Raw genomic sequence first — 15,962 nt, 5'->3', positions numbered from 1 at the left:
TGTTGTAGCTAACATTGAGATTCATGATAAAACTTTAGGATCTAAGTAGAGCTTTTAAGATACACCTAATAGGCATCTCAATCCTTTTAGCAAGAGTGAGGAGAAATATTGCAACCTAAGGGAAGGAATAGACGAAACATGTGAACTATATCCTCAACCTTTTAAGTAGGAATTTCCTACAACACCCATTATGAGAAGACAAACCAAAATTCTTAACTTGAGCAATGTTGTAAGACCCAGTCAAGGCCCAGAACCCCGTCAGTATACCAATATTTTTTAGTTAATACCTCTTGACTATAGGATTCCTAAAGGTTATTGGCAGATCTTTGATCAAATTGAAAACCAGGTAACAAGGACACAAACCTCGACCATAGAATATCCCATCGTTGATCCATAGGCTAATGCACTAATGAAGGTTATCCCACTTCAAAACCTCCCAAATTTTCATGGGATGGCCTCTGAAGATCCCAATGATTTTTCTTTTTTAATTTTAATTTTTATGTCAAGGATATGATTACACTACTGACCCCCAAAAATTAAAAAAAAATCACTTTACTTTAAAGGGAGTAGCATTACGGTGGTTAATGACATTGGGGGGCAGTACTATCAATTCATGGGATCAAATGAAACAAGATTTCCTTACTAAATACTAGGATTATTTTCGATCCAAAGATCTAAGGGAGGAAATATTTAAGATGACATCAAAATAAGATGAAACCTTAAAATAATATATTGAAATATTTTAATAAAATTTACAAAGATCACCATATACCACTTTACCTAAGGATGTGTTGAAAATTGCCTTAATTAGAGGTATGAAAGATGAATGGATAGAAACACTCAATTTAATGGGGCAGGGTGATATTTCTAAAGAAGAATATGATGATATTGTAAAACTGTGTATCAGATGTTCATGTGGGAGTACATAGACTAAGCTTGGAACTCACGATCCTCTCAGCAGATCTAACAAAGTTGCAGGAGGAGGAGTTACATGAGAAAAGATTAGTAATATTTTAGAAGATTTTAAAACTGATATCCTAAATACACTAATAACACAATTGGACATTCTACAGGTAAAACAAAAGTAGGTTAAAGTGGAGCAGGAATTAGCCATTTTTTGTCCTCATTGTCAAAAAAGCACAGTGGTAAAGAATGTTCGTTGGACACAATTGAGATATGCGTTACCTGTACCAAAGATCACTCGACCAATCATTATCCGTTGCTTCTCAAATTAAAAATTGTATTCAAAGAAGTTGAGGAAGAACCATATCCAACATATTTCATGGCACAATGACGACAATGGTATAACTTCCCCCCAGGTATGATGCAAGACCCTTCTATGATTTGTTCTGGACAATTTGCTCAACAACAATTTCCCCAGTTAACTTGGAAGTTTAAGAAACATTCTAGTACTACTTGGAAACCTCAGCCATACCCTTCATCACCCTAGACAAACCAGTCATTTTCTGGTCCTTCTTGGCCAAATCAACAGTATCTCGCACCCTCATGGAAGAATTTACCAAATAACCCATACCCTCCGCAATGGGAAAATAAACCTACCCAGGGGCCAATATGGTCTTATAATTGGTAGCGCCCCACTAGATTGATCCATCAATCGATGGGAATATTGCCTCAGTCACAACCACCACTACAACCCCCACTTCAACTACCTTTTAATGCTCCACCTCCATTACGTCCTCAACTACCTACCAACAAAATATGAACACGAACAATAGGCTTGTGCAATTTTTAGAAATCCTAGAAACCCTGACTGTTGGCCTCCCCCTTTGGAATGTAATGAATTACGTCTAAGATCTAGGAGGACTGTATTTTTGAAATATCATCCAAAGAATCAAGAGCAACCAGAAAATGAAAATCCTACTAAGGAGCAACCTTTGACATAACACTCTCCTCTTACTGTAATTATTACTGAAACATAATCATCTAGTAAATTGATTAAAAAACAAGAATCTATTAAGATTATGGATGCTTGTCCCCCGTTCCATGTGAGATTAGCCATAGTAAAATCACATATACATCCTGAATTTGATCTCATAGGGGAACTGCAAAATTTATGTATCCCTCTTCTACAGGTTATCAGAGAAATGCCTATCTATGTTATAACCATTAAAGAGATGTGTGTTAAGAAGCTTGGAAGGAAACCAAGAGATTCTCCTTCATTCCATGTTCTTTGGAAACTCTCTGATCTTATCTGAGGAAAAAATATACCTATCAAATATGACGTTCCTGGAAACCCTGTAGTCATCATCCAAATTCAAGGGCATAACTTCCCAAACACCTTAGTGGACTTAGGAGCTGCTATAAATATTATAACACTCAAAACTTGTGGCCTCCTTGGAATAACCAGATTTAAATTGACTCTAACCATGTTGGAACTAGCCGATAGATCTGTAGTGAAACCAGAAGGAACCTTAGATGATATCATTGTTTCTGTAGACTCTTGGGAATACCCAATGGATTTTCTGGTCCTCAATCCTAAAAATAAGTTGGAGGGACACCCTCTGATATTAGGAAGACCATGTCTTGCCACTGCATATGCATACATTGGGTGTCGAATTGGAAGCATGACCATTGCCAAGGGATCTACTATCAAGAATCTCATTCTATATCCACCCACTAGACCCAACATGATAGGTGACAATTCGATATGGTTCCCTCCCTCACTATGATTGATAATTTTGGCATGTCTTTCCCTGTCAATGGGCACCAAATTCGTTTGTATCACCTGCCACTTACATGATAATATTTTCTTCATGAAATTAATAGTGATCAAGGAAATTTACCCATAGTCACAACCAGGCATTTTTTTTTTCAAAATATCTTTCATTCTGTACATAATGTAAATATTTTTTCTATCTTTTTATGGTATGTACATTTTTTTACTTTGGGAAAACATAGCAAATACTTTTATGAAAATGTCATTGTTATAATCTAGTCATAATTTGTGTTTCCTTTATAACAATTGATGTTTCCTTAGTCACAATTGTTGTTTCCCAAGTTACAACATTGATCATCATACTTTGTATTTCCTTAACCACAACTATTGTTTCCTTAAACATGATTACTATTTCCTTGGTTTGTTAATATTTCTATTTCTTTAGGGTAAGGAATATTTTAAGCCCTCTTTTGATATGATGGTTGGATAACTAGATTTCCTAATGATTACCATAGGATAATATTTTATAAGTAATCATTATTGAGATTCTTAACTTCCTTAATTTTTAACCCCCCCCTGATCTTGCAATAAATATGTAAAATTATTCATGATGCATTCCCTCTATCACCACTTAAGGAGATTTCTTTCACTCCAATTTTTAATGATTCTACTATCTTTTTGAAAAATAAGTTTTGGAGACAAAATTAGTGAGCTAAAAAGTAATTATTATGATACTTTTCACACCACCCTTAACTCTTAAGGAGTTGATATGTCACCCCATTCACTAAGTAATATTTTATGATTAACAAAAATCATAACAAAGAAAAGTGAAAATCAAGCAAAGGAATGAGGTCTCATCACGAGCTGACCTACCATGATCATAGAATCTAGCAGGGTGACATTACAACTTCTGGTCACCAAGCCAGGGTAATGTCCTTTGGTCTTCGAGTCAAAGGAAAAGAGGTCTCATCACGAGCTGGCTTGTTCACCTCATTATCTTAGGTGGATGGCATTTTTATTAGTGGGTTACCATGCTAGAACAATGGCCTTCTTTAGATGCTTCATTAAAATAAAATAAAAATTATGATTATTTCTTAGTAAGTGGGATATTGGAATCTCAATGGGTTAAAAGGAAACCCTGTCAAGGCTATGGACGCTTGCTGGTAGCAGAGGACATGCCTGTGGTATTAAAGTAAATTTAAATATTACAATTTAAGTTGGCTATTTTGTCTCCTCAAAATTAATAAAGGAAGATCATTAGATTTATTATGGAATTTTATAAAACCCTCCTAGAAAGTGGTGATGTTGGTTGATCATGAGAAACTAATTATAATTATGTACATAAGGGATATAAGCTTTTCGGAAATTCAGTATTCTAATCAATTTCTTTTGTTTTTTTCTCTAACGATACTCCTTAGGAGAATATTGTTTCCACCCATCTATTGTTCCTAAAAATATCTGCATGCCTTTACTTCGCTCTCATACTCCACGTATTATAATAATCAACCTCATCATTACACCTCACAATTAATAAATGGCTTAATGATTATCTCACGTGCCATAGATATCCCTCATCCTCCATTTTTATTTCTAACGATTATCCTACCACGCCTAATTAATACCACCTTATCTCTTAATCATGCTAATTTTTCCAACCTATTAAAATACTGGCTGAAAACCATGGTCAGCCTTCAACTCCATTTGGGCGGGGGGGTAAGGAGGTGTAGATACATGATTTGTTGCCAGAATTTCCAAAAATATCATTACATGTTATGGTTGTTGAGTCCCTATATTCTGTGCAGTGTTACTATATTTTGAATTTTGTTGTTTCTAGCTGCAAAATTGCTTCTTGTTGAACAATTGACAATGGGTGGCCATTTGGTATGTTATGAACCCATTCAATTATAGGCCATGGAGCAAGCACTCACCATTTTGGACCAAGCAGGATTCCTAGAATACTTCGAAAAATTACGGGACTTTGATAATGAAATAGCATTGGAATTCAATTTGGATAACGGTACAACAATGGTAAAAAACATATAGGTATAGGTGAGCGAAGGCACAACAACAGAATTCATAGGTCTTCCAAGAGAGGTAAAAAAATGGTATGAAATACATACTTCACTCCAGAATGCAACTTTCCTATTTCTGAACCCTGGTGAAGAGTTGGTCAGGAAAGGAAAGGGGTGTAACCCCAATTCATTACCAAAACCATGGAAAGACAACATGAGACCATAGTGAGATACTAGAGAGAAGTGGTGCCTCAAAAGGAACATCAGTAATTGCTTCAACGATTCAGGGCACCGGTAGCAATAGAAGATGAACTTATGCACAACTGAGAGCATTTGAGAAGAAAATACAGGATTTAAAGGATCATCTTAATAATGCTACAGAGAGAATAAAGGAAATCTGCTCCATTTGTTTAGATGCCTTGGAATGCAAGTCCCCAACCTAGAATTATGCCTTATTTTTACTTGAGCAATACTTGTTGCTCAAAATTAAAGTTGTACAATCTAGGAAACCATATGAGTTCAAAGATGTCCTGGATTTTATCACTACTTTCCATAAATAAGATGAGCACACAAAGTACCTTTTATGTGAACTATATATGCACAATTTATTTTTGGAGGAACATGTGAATGAGAATCTTGTTCCATTTATTGGAGACATTCAGTTCCAGGCCTTCATATCATTTTCCTGAAACCAGGTGAAATGGGAAAAAAATTACCACACCTTCTAGAGGAGAGAGCATGGTCTTGATATTTGGGTTAGAGGAGAGCCTCAGAACCCTTTTCGCACACTTATTCATCATGGTATCTTCATAGAAAAACCTAGTGTTGCTTCTATGCTTGCACAGATTCATAATGATGTCTTACATTCAGGTTTGGAATACTTGGGAGATATCATAGACAAGGCTCTTTGTGGAGCCAAAGTGAGATGGCAGGCATCATCTAATGAAATAAAAAATAGATAACCCTTTGGCTTCCATAATTTTTAGTATGGCATGACTAGAGTACATGATTATGTTCACCTGGTATTGGAAAAAGGTATTAATTGGATAGGGTGTAGGTATAGATGTCCCATGATCTAATGCCCCCAGTCTTATCAGGAACTCATAAGTAGGAATTGATTTAGACATAGAGGAGAAGAGCCTTCTGAAGCTTACTCCTTAACTGTATTGCATATTAATAATTTGTTTGCATGAGGTCATGCAAAATGGTCAGTTGGGGGGTGAAGTTGGGCCTCATAATTGTTATAATTTCCCACAAGGGGCTTCACTCAATTAACCTATGACATATCATGTGCATTCATGGCATACTAGACAATACCCCTAATTTGAGAACATATTCAAAAACACCTCTAAATATTACATTGTCTAACCCCCTACCAATACGAACCCAATACACCTTCCCAATTTAAAAAACACTTACTTTCACTAGATATTGTAGGTATCGATTTTTTTATTAACATTTTTTATACCCATTTATATATTTTCACTAACTTTGAGCTCCATTTTTTATGCCAATATAAAAACCCTTTACCCCCTAATATACACTCAATATATTATGTCATTTTTTCCTCAATATATATCCCTCAATATGAACCCATGTGGTACGGTATTTCTCCCACGATGAAGTCGCTGTGTAATTTCCTTACCTTATTTATTAGTTCTTATTATTTTCCTAAGCCTTTCTTGCATTTAGGACATTATAATCTGTGTAATATGGATTCTAGAAGCATTTAATGTATTTCTATTATTCTATTTCCTCTATGAATTGACTCAATCACAAAAGCGTTATTTACTCACAATTGGATCCTTATTTTGAACAGGAATCTATCGATGAGCTGGCACTTGATGTTGTTCCTTGGATTGATCATAGAAGATCAGATAGCTTGATGTTGTTGATCCTTATTTGGAGAAAATTGGTTAAGGACAAGCTTTCGACTTGGTCATCCAGAAATATTAAGATTTCTTGTAACCTAAAATGAGCATCCTGAGAATCTTCAGATTCTCAAGGTTGTTGTTTATCAAAAATAGATTTACTACAGTCGTAGTATAAAGACTAGGAATTGAGCCTCGAGAGAGGTTGTTCAGTTGTAATATTTTTGACATAAGTTGTGAACTTGAGAATACATTGATTGTAATCGATCCTCTGTAATTCAATGAAAGCTTTTATTATCCATAGTTAATTTTTTGTGTTGATTCCTTTTACAAGGTAGTTCAATTCTGGTGATTTGGGCTCGATCTTGGAAGCAACGTTGCCTTCATCTATATCAGTAAATCTATGTTTTGTTTTTTTACTTCAATTATTTATTTTCTTAATTGTTTTCAATTTGTAATTGCATGTTAGTAAGTAATTGTCAAATCACATGTTCTGTTTTAAATAGAAATTACAGTTGGTTGTTGTAGAGTGGATTTAATTTAGCTAATTAATTTGGAATTGTTGTTACTTTATTGTTGTTTCTTGTAGATTATCATAGGATCATTATTTTGCGTTGCTTAAATTCCTTTCGATAATATAATTTTGTAGTGTTGTTCTCTTGTTTTATAGTTGTTGTTCCTTAGGTAACAACTCAAGGTTTGATAGTTTTCCTTTGTTGTTTCCTGCAAAAAATATTTAGGATTTGATGCTTTGAATGGTTTGGTTTAGTTAGAAGCAAAGTTCTTAATTGTGTTATGGGTTGATTCCTTTATCATTGTAGTTTCACTTTCCATTAGGATAATAATGATTAGTCATACCAACATTCCTCTTGCATAAACTGTGTGGATAACCTTGAAATAGAAAGACGAGACCTCAAGTTTACAATATAATGTGCAGTAGTTAGATGATCCTTTAAGAACAATTAATTGGATCAAAAAAAGGTATCGAAGGGAGTTTCTAAGTCAAATTACTAGATAACGAGCTGGTGTCAACAAGAAGTGAGCCATCGCAGGACGGCCTTGATGTATCCCCCATCAACAACTCGAAATAGGTATCAATATTTGAGACAGAATGATGTTGATGTAGAACTTATTCAGAAACGCAATACATGAAATGAAGGCTTAAGCGTATCATAGTAGATATCAACTGAAGGACTTATATTGAACTTATTGGCAACACTTTATGGAGTTGGCAACATTGACCCAAAAGAAATTATGGAGGCTTTTGATATGGTGTGATGAACCAAACAAGCAAGAAGATTTCCCAACCCAACAATCATTGGAGATGAAGTGAAAGCGTGTCATGTTCAAGAGAAGCTCACTACCATTAATAGGTCAAGTGCCCTGTTTCCCCAATTTACCCAACCATTTATGGTCATTACCTCTTTATTTTTGACAAGTTTGAGTAGGATAACATGTGCTTGATCTGTAAGTTCATCCGTTGGATGAATCCCTCTAAGATTTTTTTTAACAAAACCTGAGGAGTGGTTTAGACCCGTCATGTTCAATGGGTCCAACACTGTTTGATTCTTTTATGAGTCCAGCAAAGGTGTAACTCAACTTCTTTTTTATATTTAGAGAGTTTGAAAAAGAGGCAAAAAGGAAAAGTCCAAAGGTTCCTTTTTCATAAATAGTCTCTTGAGTATGAAAAGATAGAAAAAGATAATCAGGAGAACATCTTATCCATGTTTGACTAATGTATTCCTTTTTTTTTAATATTCTATCTTAGTTCAAAAAATGGTTAAACTTACACTGAGTATACATATTTTCATTTACTTTAACGAGTTTGAAAAGACAAATGCTTGGTAATCTTTTCATGTTTTGGAAGTATGAAAAGAGATGAAAGAAAACTCCTCTTACAGGAACAAGCGGTATAAATGGTAGAAACTGGTTCTGGTCATGAAGGAACTTCTCAAAACATGTATAGGTCAAGAGGTTTTCTAATAAGACGACTCATCGTAATGGTTCCTCAGGAAAGGGTAAAACAACCAAGTGAAAGTGTATGCTTGAAATATGTGTGCATGCCCCTAATATAATGACTTAATTCAAGGTACGTGCCCCCAAATATTCATTTCATGCACCTAAGTAGACTATTGGTTACTAATAGGTGGATGGAATGAAGGTTCATTCACGAGATCAAGTGAAAGATTCGACTGGGAATTTACGAGATCTAATCAAAGACTCTAATTTGAGGGGGGATCTGTTTAATCTTTTAACAAGCATTACATAGGAAAAGAAATATTCTCATGACACCTTGTTTCATTTTTTAACAAGCTTGACACAAGAAAAGGAACTCTACTCCAGGAACCTTGTTTCATTTTTTAAGGAGCTTGACACAAGAAAAGGAACTTTCCTTTGGTATCTCTGGTTATATTAATCAAGACTCCCTAGAGACCATGGATTTTAAGAAGCTCTCATCAGATGGTAGAACAATGTTATCGAAGAGATACAGATCAAATGATCCAATGGAAAGATAAGGTGCCATTTCTCCCAGTACATGATGCACTAAATCACCTACTAGATCATCAGTAGATGCAGGCATGGAACACGTTTACACATAATTAATCTATCGCAGGGGAGATACCACTTGTATATAAGAACCATTTACAAAATCTGGTTGACTGGGAGTCTAATTAGGACCAACGAATAAAAGTTGGTCAATGGTCACGATTATTCCTTCATGCAGGAAACACATCACATGAAAGAGTGAAGAGAAAAGAGCTCCCATCTCATAACTCTAGTCACACCCATAGTCACATTGATATAGATTTTCTTTCCTCTGAAAGTAATAAGAAACTGAGGAAGGATCCCTAACGGCTGACTGGTTCCTCTATTAAAGCCAACAAATTTTGGGCAACATGCACAAGCTACGGAGAACCTAAATCTTTCCAAATAGTTGAGTACATAATACTAATAGATGTTCCTTCATCTATGTATATGCCAAGTATGGATATATTATAATATTCTATTATAATCAATAAGGGCACATAAGGAGGTAGACGATATCCTTCCAGTCAACTCGAATCAAAGGAAGTGACCATACTACTTGGAGGGGGTGTCGTGGGAAAAAGAGAATTGCGCCCTTGTGTTATGGGAACGTGATAACTACTCCCCTATTTTTTGGGAAAGGGAGGATTTCTCCCATGTGCATTGTTAACGAGAGGATTGTCCCCCTGTGCCATTAGAATGGGAGGATTTCTCCATAGTTCATTGGAACTTGAAGAAACAAGAAGAACTTGAGCACTATGAAGTTCACTCTGTACGAGAAAGGTATGATCAACTAAAGGTGGATTCATGTCAAACATTTTCTCGATTGATGGTTGGTCAGGAATAGACTAATGGGATTCACGTTCAGAGAGAGTGTGATTGATTGGATTCAGATTCTGATCAATCATGAACTAGTGGAGGATTGGGAGAAAGCTTCTGATAACCAATTGAAAGTTGAGGCTGAGAAGTTGTAGGGTTTTCCAATACTTTTTAGGTTTCATCCATATAATTAAAAAGGTGAATAGGATGATTTCCTTCACATAACCTACAAAAAAACTTAACTTTACTCTTCTTTCGATGGACCTTACTGTCACTAGTTGATGGTTTATCACTAGCATGATCTCCAGAGGCTAACGACAAAGGTTGATGTGAGCTTATGGACCACACTTCTAATGCTTGTGGAACACCAAGACAATCTCTTAGAAAGTGATCAACCTTACAAAGAATGCAAGCGAATTTCACTTTATAGGGCTTTGAAGGTTTCTCAACATTAGTTGCATCGATAGTAATGGTTTCTTGGTTGTTCCTTTTCTTATTTTGTTTCTTCTTAATCTTCCTTTTCTTCTTCTTCTTATCCACCTGGTTACTAACTTTGAGGCTTTCACCAGATGAAGAGGGAGAAGAGGAAGAAGACAAAACATGCAAAGAAGGCAAAGGGCAAATGTTAGGATCAACATGTTGAGGTGGAAGACTACTTGGTTGAGAGGCAGTTTGGACATTTGGAACTAAGGAGGTTGAAAATAACCAAACTGGTAAATCAATGATAAATCTGGGAAGGGACAACATTGCCATGTAAGGAGCACCAATATTTCCAGAAGAAGGAAAAGGACCATAATTCCCATCAAAGGGGTTTCGTTGATTAGTAGACTCAAGAATTATTTCCATTATTCTCAACCTAAGATCCACTACGGAGTGATTCCACAGTGAGGATGTTGTTCTGTGGTCAATTAATTGATTTTATAAATTAAATACATAAAATAAAACAAATGAGTAACTAGGAAGATAAAGATTACCAACTCACTATGAACTACAATATACCACCTTGGTAAACCAAGGATTTATGTATGTGCTGGAAATCCCCCCAAATGTTGTGTTCAGTGTATCACAGTCTACAAGGCAGTCAACTCGATTACCTATGGTGGGATAGAAACCTAGTGTGGACTTCCAAAATATAGCCAAAGGTAAGTGGAAGTGGAGTCTATGCTAGTGTTATCTAATGCGTAAATGTATGATGAGATCATTCCCATATAATTTTCATGCATGGAGTGCCATTGAATATACCCAGAGGTACGAGGAGAACGGTCCTATACACTTACATAAATGGAATGGGATATCACCCCTGAAATGCACCACTAGAAAAAAACGACAACTCCTATGTTTATAGATGTCAGAACATGTCTCTAACCTAGACGTCTATATGTTTGTGTTAATGTTACAAATTCTCCTTAATATTAATTAAATAAATTTTAAAGTTTATCTTAAATTAGGTTTTAGTTTTCAAGGCTCACTGTGAATTTCACCTGAATGTCCTAAAGATGAAATCTAGCATGATAAAATGAAATATTTTCCTTTCAATGAAAATCTATGTATGGGAGGGAAGAAACACAGAGTAATGCACCATTAAAAAAATGTTAAGTAAATTTCCCTAATGCAACTATTCTAATTTCCAATTTCACACACGAAACCCTAAATGCAATACAAAATGAAAAATGATGAGATTTTTCTTTTCAATCCTCTCAATTTCAAATGAAATGAAACTAAGATGCTTGCTAAATCACTGTTGAGAGAAACCACATAAAATGATAAATGTAATATCAAATTCTTCAAGCAATCAATGATTAAGCAATAAGTTTGGAAAAGACCTAATTGACAAGAACAAAGAAAAATCCAAACAAATTGTTATCAAAGGCTAATAAAACCTAAAGCAAATAAAGTGAAGGTTTTTCAGAGACACTAAAAAACTCATAAGACTCAAGAAAACATTCTGGACCAAATCAGATCAAAGATAAAGGCAAGGAATGTAATTTTTTTTCATCCTATTAGATTAACACCGGTGCATAATAGGAGATAGTGCATTGCAATGTATGTGTAGAACACAAGAAAGTGTACTACAATGCAGATACATTGGATCAACACAAGTGAAGAATAAGATAAGGTGTAGTGCAGTGTAGATAACAGAGGATCAATGTAGGTGTAGAATAGGAGAAAGTGCGTTGCAGCGCAGGTACAGAGAAGGCTCAGGTGCAATGGGGAACTCAGTCTCAGAATAGAGAGATGTGTTGGGGCAGTTTTGGTCAAAACACGACTTAAGAAACTCAACCAAGATCAAACATTGTTTCCTTAAGATCAATCAATGTCTGAATGGGTCAATCAAGATTTCCTTAAGAGGTGAAAAAAGTGCTAAGGTGAACAATGATGGAGGCGCTTCACGGTATTAGGGCTTCAGAAGACTGCGCTGCCGCGGCCCCTGAAGGTTTGCTCTGCTCTCGAACGGCCAGAAGCCTGTACGCTGGATACTCAACGCTTGAAGCTTCCCTCTCGCCCTGGGTCGGATTCTCTGATGGGAAGGATTTAAATGATTCAAACTACAGCAAAAAGAGTCCGGCGTGTTTCCCTTTCTTCTGGGCGCAGGTCGATTACCTCAGGGCGGCACCAGCCTCTCATCCAGAGGTTTTCACTCTAAATCAACCGATCCTCACCCAGTCTTGTCTTGATGCGCTCCCCTCCGCGATAGCATTGCACAGGCCTGGCAGATCCGTTTGCGTCTATGGAAAACAGAGGCGCATGGTTTCCATGCCCCATTTTGGTAAGACGAGGATCCGATCTGACGAGCTAGGGTTGATTTCAAATGACAGGGTCGAAGATCAAGTTTGGGGGGGGAATATGGACCTGGATCCTCGATGTTCAGAGATTTCTCTGCTCTCGGCTGCGCAGATCTGGGCTTTTTTCACCCTGACGCAGCGTTTTAACAGAGGATTCACAGATCCCTTTGCAGCAGATCCGCGTTGGAGCAAAAAATACCTCAGGCAGAAGATTTCTTCTCACCTGCGGCCTCTTTTGCGTCAAGAGATGGAAGACTCAAAAGACTCTGGCCCCGTGCTGCTCCAGAAATCTTTTGAAAATTCCTCTGCCCCCTTTCAGATTCAAATAGCACAGATCTCTGGCAAAACCATTCTGCAATGGGTAAACCCTACAGATCTGGTGCAGAACCTCAAAGCAAATCTGGAGCTCAGACTTGGGATCCCCTCAGCCCTTCAGAGACTTATTTTCCAAGGTAAACAGCTCGAAGATCCTCTTCCTCTCTCTTTTTACAGCATAAAAAGCAACAGTTCTTTAGTGTTTTCCTTTCGCTTGAGAGGTGGAGCTGCAGGGCAATCCTCTTCTGCTCCTCCAAACTCCTACAAAGCTGCAGTCCGCTCTGAGATACCCGCAACCCCGGAACCTCCCAAACCCAAGCCTTTTTTGGTTGATAAATTGGAGGAAGTTCCCTCTGTTGAGATCTCCTACTCTGATCTTGCAGACGACACCCAAAAATTTGCTGAAAGGGCCATCATCTGCAGATTCAATGGGCTCTGGCCACGCTCAAAGGATCTTTATGACTGGATCAAGGACAACTGGACTGACCATTGCAAGGTTTATTTCTGTGCAAAGGGATATTTTATAGTGCTGTTCGATAACCTCGAGCACTACGAAAACGCCTTAGAAGAAGGCCCTTGGTTCATGGGTTCAGCAGGCCTCTTCTTAACTCCATGGTTTCCAGACTTTGACCCAGCTTCAACAGTCATCACTAAAGCCCCTGTATGGATCAGACTTCCAAATCTCCCAATACACCTGTGGCGCACAGAAGTATACAGGCAAATAGGCAATACCTTGGGTTGCTTTTTAATGGGAGATTACAAGAGGGAACGACAAGGCCTCTACACATATGCTAGAGTATGTGTGGAGCTTGACTTAAGCAAGGGATTGCCAGAGTATATCAATCTCAAGATCAATGACTTTGTCTGGACCCAGTTTCTAGATTACGAAAACACTGCCTTCCGATGCCGCCATTGTCACCTAACAGGGCACCTGCATAACTCCTGCCCATCGCTGACAGCAAGAACGAAAAAGGGCATCTTCGCAAAATCCAAGCCCAAACGTTGGGCTCCCTGTCCACCGCCGCCAGCTGGGAGCTCTAGCTCCCCAAGTATGGAGAATGAGGAAAGCGATTCAGAACCAGACCAGGCGCCTCAGCCGATGGTTCCGCCCACGGACACTATGGGGCACACCCATGTCACAGCAAGCTCCCAGAAACGCGCCCATGAGACTTCCTCCTCTGAATCAGAGAAGGAGTTCCCGAAGATAGAGAATTCCAGTCTTCAAGTTGTTCTAGCTCATTCTCCCCACGATGGCTGGACAAAAGTCAACAAAAAGAAAGGGAAAAAACATTGTGTTGTAGTTACTGACCCTCTGGGGTAAAAGCCTGTTAGTCAGTCTTTGCTCTCAAGTTTTTTTGATGTAGCTCTGAGTTTGTATCTTTCCTCCGGGACCGAGGTTGATGAATCCATCATTTCCGGTCTGCCGGTCTTTTGCTTTTCCTGTTTGTACTATATTTTACTTAATAGATTTAGTCTTTACTGAGAAAAAAAGAAAAAAGTGCTAAGGTCAAGGAAACCAGTAAGGGAAGAAATGTTCCCCAGTAGAGTCACCAATTTGTTATGCAGAATTTACAATTGCGGACAAAGGTGAAATCCCTAGACATCGTGACCTAGTCTAGAACAATAGAAGGAAAATAACATAAAGTTTTCCTTGAGAAATTAAAGTATGGGAATGAATCCTACCTCGAACTTGTAGCAATCTTCCCTTTCCTTCTCTCTTGTAAGTTCCAATTCTATCTCCAAGCATTGTAATTAGAACCTACACACATGACTAAAACAAGCAAAGGATCCACAACATCTACATAGCATAATCTGACATCTTTATTCAATGAATAAACAAGGCAATGGAATACATGAGTGTAAACATAACACAACACATATAGGAAAAGAAGATACTCTTTAAATTAATAGAAATAGGAGAGAGTTTACAACCATAAATAGCAACTGATTTTTTAGATGATTCCCCAAGTTGACTTTTCCTTCCTTGTCATGAAGCACATCTCAAGATCAAGGAAAGGCAGTGGCATAAGGGCACTATCAGTATCCAAAATCCAACCTTGATGCTATGGATTGCAGTAAATTTATACGATAAGGATGGTAGTTTAGGATTTACCATTATGGGTTTGAGATCCACATATGATGGGAGGATGATCTCAAGGGATAAGAGGTGAAGTCTCCAAGCTAGGATAAGATAGGATTCGAGCTCTTATCCATGGCAAATAGTTAAAACAACGTTTGGAAGCTTCTGGAAGAGGAATTTTGGAATATTTTTAAATTTTCCATCATTTCTAGAATCAACTCACCCGCAGAAGGGAGCAACTAGTGCTGGCCAGCATTAGTGCTTAAGGGAGCAACATGCGCTGAATGCATATGGCCAAGAGGGAAGGAAACACTGGGGCTAAAAACATTGATTTTGAGCAATTTCTTAAAAAAACTCAAACTTCTTAGCAGAGTCATGCTTCGGGCTTTGCGAAGGGATGATGACAACATGTTTACGAATATTGATTGATCTGGTTTGCATGCCTGTTGACCAAATTTGAAAAAATGTCCTATAACACTATAAGCCTTTGATGACTCATTGTATCCAACAAATATTCCTCTCTTTCTTGAAGGGTCTAGTTTCATCCTCTTCTCCTTGGGTACATGATTGTAAACTAGGAAAACAAAAGATTCTCAAGTGCCCAACCTCTGGCTTTTGGCTAGTGAACACTTCTTCAGGAGTCTTATCTTCCAAGTTTAAATGAGGACTTATATTTTGAACATATCTTACTGTCATATATTCTTATCCCTATAAGAACATAGGCAAGTATTGATTTGAATCATTGCCTTAACATCTATTAAATGGATCTATTCTTTCTTTCAACAATTCCATTTTGCCGGGGGTTGTAAGGGACTATCAACTCATCTAATCCCAAATTATTTGTAGAAGGAAATGAGTTCCTGAGAAGTGTATTCTCCT

The sequence above is a fragment of the Pinus tabuliformis genome, chromosome 7 (assembly GCF_031772625.1).
Source record: "Pinus tabuliformis cultivar Carrire ecotype Pingquan chromosome 7, CPIR1, whole genome shotgun sequence".
NCBI classification, from domain to species: Eukaryota; Viridiplantae; Streptophyta; class Pinopsida; order Pinales; family Pinaceae; genus Pinus; species Pinus tabuliformis.
Note: the sequence above shows the minus strand (reverse complement) of the source record.